Raw genomic sequence first — 7,527 nt, forward strand, 5'->3', positions numbered from 1 at the left:
GTGTGAGAAAGTAGTGTGTACCAAAGCTCCACATATTTATTCCCCTTATGTTCATAGTTTAAAACTAGGAAATCCCCTTTATTAAAAATATTTGGCAGGCCTAAAGTGAGAGGCAGTAGTAATACCACTGCTGCATGTTTCACTTCCCTTTTCAGCCGGAGGTTAAGCTTAGCCAAACACCCATTTAGTTTGGCCATGCAACGCAACCTCCAAACAAGCTAATTTCGTTGTGAACATGGGTTTAGAATGAACCAGGAGCTCATCCCTAGTGGGTAGCACTGATCAGAGAGGAACGTTTTGAGAATGAGGCAGAACAGCAGTGAAGGAGGCTTTTGTCCAGGCCAGTTTGCAGAGGACTGTAGGTAGTTGCTGTTCTAATCCATCTGGTGGCACTCTCCCACAGGTTCCGACCACTGCTATCCTCAAGGCAAATCCACAGAGCTCTGCAATGTGGACCAGTATTAACGTATCTTCTGCTGACTGCACTGTTGTAGCCTCCAGCCTCTGGTTGTAACTTCCTCAGTATGAGTTCCTATGTTTGGACGAAAACCATCTGAGGTCAACTTTAAAACTCATGTATTAAGACATAGATGTACAACTTATTTCAGATAATGACCTCATCATTATGAAGTGGAAGAATAGCCTATGGACATCATTCAAGTACCCAATGTCCTCTATGATCAAATCTTAGGGAGCACACGTGAGAACAATAAAATAGCACTGTCAATGGAGGACAGAGAAATCATTAGAATAATAGATGATGAATTCTTCAAGGTTGACTCTTACAGTTGGGTTGCTCCTTTAACCCTTTGTGCTGCAAGAGTCAAGATCACAAAAAATGGCGAGCAGGCTTTATCTAGATTTTACTCACAGCAGCAAACATTTTTTAAAAAATAGCCTGAATGGATAGACCATTTTGTTGCTTTTATAAAAATATGTATTTTTTAAAATGATCATGAACCAGCTCCACCTCTACAAGAACACAGTGAGTGCTGGAATCTCCCTTTTTGTGGAGTGTAACATCTATTTAAACCTAAACAGATCAGGGTAGTGTTCAACTCCAGTGCCAAGTATCAAGGTGTATACCCGAATGACGTTCTACTTACTCGTCCCAATCTAACCAACAATCTTGTAGTACTTAGAAGACAAACCAGTTGCCATCACAGCTGACATTAAACAGACGTTCCATTGCTTTATTGTACAACCAGACCATAGGAACCTCCATATGTTTCTGTGGTAACATGATAATAACATAAACAATGAAGTAATAAAATACCGCATGAAAGTGCATGCATTCAATAACAGTTCCGACCGGGCCCTGGCCCCCCACCTGGCCCCGGTAACCACCGAGGCATCGAGGAACTCCTATGGCATGTTAGATGGATATGAGCAGAGAGTGGGCTATCTGGCGGCCCGCTCTCTGCTCATTAGGCTGCGCTCTCCCCCCGGCTCGTTTTCTCCGCTCCGCCGGCTTCGTGTGAGAACACAGCTGGTTACCACCACTCCCTGTCAAGATGATGACTGCCGCTGATGTCAGTGGAGGATGTGGCACTGACACGCTGAGCGGAGGAGCCTGGGCTGTGTGAGGGTGTGACGTCACGGCGGAGAGCGTTAAGCAAAAGTTATGAGGTGGTGTTGGTGTGAAGGATGCTGCCTCCTTAGGTGTGGCAAATTCACCTATTACAGCCCAACACTGCTCAGCTGATATAAGTTATACCAGCTAAGCAGTGTTGGGCTGCTATAGATGAATTTGTCACACACAAGGAGGCACCTTGCACTACTACTGGCGGAACTACCAGGGTCACAGCAGTCGCATGTGCAACAGTGCCCTGGCATTCCGCCACATGGGGGGGGAGAAAGTAGGAAGAGGGCCTAGTAACCGCCGAGGCGGGTGGTGGGGAGCGGCCCTTTGTGGTTTCTTGCACCGGGGCCCTGAAGTTTTTAGTTACGCCTCTGCATGAGATATATTACATATATATTTTACTTACCATAGCCACTATATATTATTCAGTACCATTTTGTACACGGGCTAGTGAATATGTCATATTAGTTTACATTTTGAAGATCTTGGTCTAAATCCAGCAAGGGATTACTAGTCCAACCACTGGATAGGATTATATTTAACCTATTGCATTATTGTCTTTTTGTGAGTTTTTTAGGCTTCATTCAGAGGAGAGCTGAGTTACTTTGTAGGAGGATTATGACTTTGTTTTCAATTCATTAGGATTTTCTTATACCTTATTTTTTTACCAGTAAATGATAATGAAAAGTACTCGGTTATGCCGCTATTTATAAAATCCTCTGGATTATTGAGTATTTTGGGTCTTATGGTCTGTATGACTGCATTCCCTATGTACCACCACCCAAGTAACACGAACTGGTCCGTGACTGTATAGCAGCGATTGATTATATCTTTTTAAGACGTTAACAAAAATGGTACATTTAGTCAGATTTTGATCACGTAAGGTTTTACATGTTGTTAGGGACTTGAAAATTTGTACTACACATCGTTTCTATGAAATAATTAATTTCAGCAATAAACCTTAACCAAGTTTACACAGTAATGTTCCATCCCCCCACATCATAATTCAATAGAGAATCCAAGTTAACACAATTAAGACCAGTCAATCCACTGTCTACCGCTTCTAGCAGTCACCAGGGACCTTATTAAAGCTAGAGCAATATTCCTCCTATGCTCTAGACATTTGTAACTATTTCACTGCCACACACGATATTAAAAATATGTACCTAGTTTACCTAAGAATCTAAAATAAAAACTGATGGTACTTAAAACTGACTGTGTTACATTAAATCAACCGGTCAGATTTAAAGCAATTAACATACATATAACCAATTATACCTGGTATACCAGTTCATTTTCTACAGGCAAAGAAGAGAAAAACAGGCATGTTTTACACAATGGGCATAAGTAGAGGACATGAGTGTCAGAGATCCCCTGTAACTGCGCATGCGCCAAGGGCGCACTGCCGTGCCAGCGAGAATCGCGTCATTCCGCGCATGCGCAGAAGATCGCCCCCCAGCCGTGCAAAAGCGCGACAAAATGGTGCACAGGGAGTGACACACAAAATGGCACACAGGAAGTGACACACAAAATGGCACACAGGAAGTGACACATCAACCTAACTCCTTCCCCTATAAAAGGCCGGCTCAAGCACCACCATATTGCTGGATTCTCTTTCAGCTCTCCTGTGTTCTTGTGATATTCTTCTTGCCTTGCTTTGACCCGGATTAGACCTGACGACTCTTGCTTGCTGCCTGCCCCCTCGATCTCGGATTTGTTTACTGGACTTTGATTTTGCCTGACCCCTCTGTACTGTGATTGCTTGATTGGATCTGACCCCGGTTTGCTTACTTGGATTTCGGTTACCAGCATTCCTGGATATCGGCTTGCACGGTGTTATCACCACTGGCACTCGTGCCACTCGCTATCTACTTGGACTCTGTCTCCAAGCTCAGAGTCCTCGGGACACGAGGTGCAAGGGAGGCCTCCTCACACTCAGTCTCTAAACCAGATACGTGATAATGAGTCAGGTTTAACAAGTCAGAAAATCTCTGTGAGCAATAGGAAGTACTTCTGACAACTTAAAGTTTTCATTATCACCCCCCTAGCATCCCCCAAATCATTGGTAAGCCACATTTCTCAAGAATCCAGATAATAAATATCTAATTATTGCCCTTCTTCTTTCCATCTTTACAACTTATAGTTTGTCAACAGATGGTCAACTGGAGAGGTGAATGGTCAAAAGACAGAGATATCATGCAAAAGACAACCTCCTTAGCAAGTAAATAGGGATGGAACTCCCATGATAGGTCTCTATCTCTTGGAACCAGTTCAACTTATGTTCTTGTCTTCTCTTGCAGGGTGTCCCCCCTTGGTGCTTTGTTTACTAGGCACTAAAAATGACACACTAAATTGCATGATGGTTTTATATTGTGCATCTCGATGATTGAATGCAAGCACTGGGGTGCTGCATAAATCATACCAACAAGCTCCGTAGACAAGGATGACAGTGTGGTGACATTTATCTATGATTAAAAATAAACCCCTACATACAGGCTACTGCCGAGTGAGGACAGACAGTTTTGGAATTGCTATAATCTCTCAGGATTTTGTTAATGGAGGAATTAATAAGGGGTAAGCTCACACATAACACATAGCTATTCTTGTCTCTGTGCGGCCATTTTTTATCAGTATGCAACTGCAAAATGCTATTTCTCAGGGTGGGTTTCTGGAGGGTGACAAAAATGGAACATGCCTGTGCAATGTGGGATGACTTCTAATTTAACATCAACCTAACTCCTTCCCCTATAAAAGGCCGGCTCAAGCACCACCATATTGCTGGATTCTCTTTCAGCTCTCCTGTGTTCTTGTGATATTCTTCTTGCCTTGCTTTGACCCGGATTAGACCTGACGACTCTTGCTTGCTGCCTGCCCCCTCGATCTCGGATTTGTTTACTGGACTTTGATTTTGCCTGACCCCTCTGTACTGTGATTGCTTGATTGGATCTGACCCCGGTTTGCTTACTTGGATTTCGGTTACCAGCATTCCTGGATATCGGCTTGCACGGTGTTATCACCACTGGCACTCGTGCCACTCGCTATCTACTTGGACTCTGTCTCCAAGCTCAGAGTCCTCGGGACACGAGGTGCAAGGGAGGCCTCCTCACACTCAGTCTCTAAACCAGATACGTGATAATGAGTCAGGTTTAACAAGTCAGAAAATCTCTGTGAGCAATAGGAAGTACTTCTGACAACTTAAAGTTTTCATTATCACCCCCCTAGCATCCCCCAAATCATTGGTAAGCCACATTTCTCAAGAATCCAGATAATAAATATCTAATTATTGCCCTTCTTCTTTCCATCTTTACAACTTATAGTTTGTCAACAGATGGTCAACTGGAGAGGTGAATGGTCAAAAGACAGAGATATCATGCAAAAGACAACCTCCTTAGCAAGTAAATAGGGATGGAACTCCCATGATAGGTCTCTATCTCTTGGAACCAGTTCAACTTATGTTCTTGTCTTCTCTTGCAGGGTGTCCCCCCTTGGTGCTTTGTTTACTAGGCACTAAAAATGACACACTAAATTGCATGATGGTTTTATATTGTGCATCTCGATGATTGAATGCAAGCACTGGGGTGCTGCATAAATCATACCAACAAGCTCCGTAGACAAGGATGACAGTGTGGTGACATTTATCTATGATTAAAAATAAACCCCTACATACAGGCTACTGCCGAGTGAGGACAGACAGTTTTGGAATTGCTATAATCTCTCAGGATTTTGTTAATGGAGGAATTAATAAGGGGTAAGCTCACACATAACACATAGCTATTCTTGTCTCTGTGCGGCCATTTTTTATCAGTATGCAACTGCAAAATGCTATTTCTCAGGGTGGGTTTCTGGAGGGTGACAAAAATGGAACATGCCTGTGCAATGTGGGATGACTTCTAATTTCCATTAGGAGAACATGCGACAAGGTAACACCACATCAGAGCAATGGGTGATCCTATAACAGGAAGTACCTGAACAAGCATCTACATGGCAGGATCGCCAGACATTATTCGAAGAAATGCTGGAGATTAAAAAATATTGAAAATTACCTTTAAAATCACTTTAAAGACCAACTCTTACAGTGCACACACACACAGTACTTAATGCTTGTTTAGTATAGGGAGGAACTTTATTCCTCGCTATCGCAGGCTTCCTCATATCTGCATGACTGGTTCCCCAAAGACCCTTTTGAACTCCTCCAGTTGCAGGCTTGGTTTGGCCAACAATTTTCTACCTGGCTCCTTCAACAAAAGTCAAGCTGGTTTTTCTAGGAGGTTTACCAACTAATCAAATTTTGGCAGATTCAGCAGGAAACAGCCGAAATAGAAGAAGGCAGAGGAAGAAGAGAAGCAGCAAGACCGGATTGAGGGGAGGACTGGGCAAGAAGATGTACCGAGTCTAAATTGTGGAAGAGAGGGAGAGAAGAATTTTAGACCAGATTTGGGAGGAGGGGGAGAGAAGAGGCAGTGGGACTAGATTGTGGAAGAGAGGCATTAAGACCATTTTGTGGAGAAGGACAAGAGAGGAGAATGCATTATTGGATTGTAGAGGGCAAAGGAACAGTGGGACTATATTGTGGAGGGGAGAAAAATAGGCCAGAGAGACAGGATTATTGAGGGGGCGAAGAGACAATAAATCCACACTGAAAGACTGGCCATACCCTTACAGTTTTTACTCATTCAGCCTGTGGCCCTCAATTTCCATCGCTAGCAGCATGGATGGGGGAATCTGCTATTGTATTCTAACAATGGCGTGTATGCCACTGTCAGAATATCCAAACAGTGACTGCAGCTTATTGGCTGAAGTCACTGCTCAGCCAAGTATTTTTTCAACCAGCTTCTTTGAGTAAATCTGCACAGAAATTTTCTGGGATAGTGAATCTCAAACCCACAGGATTTGCCTCAAAGCCATGGTAACAGAAAACCTGAAGCTTATCGCTAGTACGCTACACTGGAAACACCTAAATTCAATAATATGGATGGGTGTCCACATACTTTGGCCCATATAGGTACGCGTGATGGCCAGGTGTTCATAAACCTTTGGCCATATAGTGCACACTCTTGATGTAATATATGCTGTATACAGTAAAAAAAATTCAAACTGCGCCATTTTTCTGCGATCAATATAAAAAAATCAACCTCATTATATAGGGGCATGTACATGAAGTGAGTGGCATTCTCCATCCACACCACCCCTCCGCCCCCACCCTACACTTCTGTGCTCTCTTCTTCTTTTGTCACGGCGGTGCCCCTCCTGATCCACCACAGAGGTGAGGCTTCAAATCACCTCATTCTCCAGTGCTGCTTTGTTAATTAAAGATGTTAGGGTAATACCACCTGGTGGGTGACACAGGCTCACCTGAGTGGCAGAGTCTAAGTACCAGCTGGCTTTCAACAGAGCTCCTGATGGTGGAGATGGGCTGAGCTGCTTGCTGATACTAGGTCGTGGTCCTCATGGTTGCTCTGCCAAGGGAAGGACGAGAGGAGGAGGGCTCCAATGAGGAGACAGTAGTCCGGAGCGTGATCGGAACAAGGAACAGGTTCTGACAGGCGGTAACCAGGGGATGATCAGATGGGTCAGCAGCCAGAAGACGAAAACATAGTCAGATCCAGGCAGGGGTTGAGGCAGGCGGCTAGCAGAGAGTGGTTGGACAGTCTGAAGTCGGCAACAAGTAGTCAGAAGATAAACGCAGGAGAGAAGAGCAAAGTCGGGTCCAGGCAAAAGATCAGGGCGGGTGGCAAGCAAAGAAGGGTCAAACAGTCCAGGTCAGCAACAAAAAACAGCATTAGTATTAAGCTCTTTTACAAACAGGAAGCTGGCAAAAGGACACAGCACCAGCTTCTTGCAGAGCTGGTGCTTAAATACCCCTCTGAATCAGAGGTGACACACCCAGCCTCATCTCAGGGTACTCTGGATGTCTTGGTCTGGAATCTGTGGCTATTATTAGCCAT

Source organism: Nanorana parkeri, unplaced genomic scaffold (assembly GCF_000935625.1).
Source record: "Nanorana parkeri isolate BGI_ZX_2015 unplaced genomic scaffold, ASM93562v1 scaffold773, whole genome shotgun sequence".
NCBI lineage: Eukaryota > Metazoa > Chordata > Amphibia > Anura > Dicroglossidae > Nanorana > Nanorana parkeri.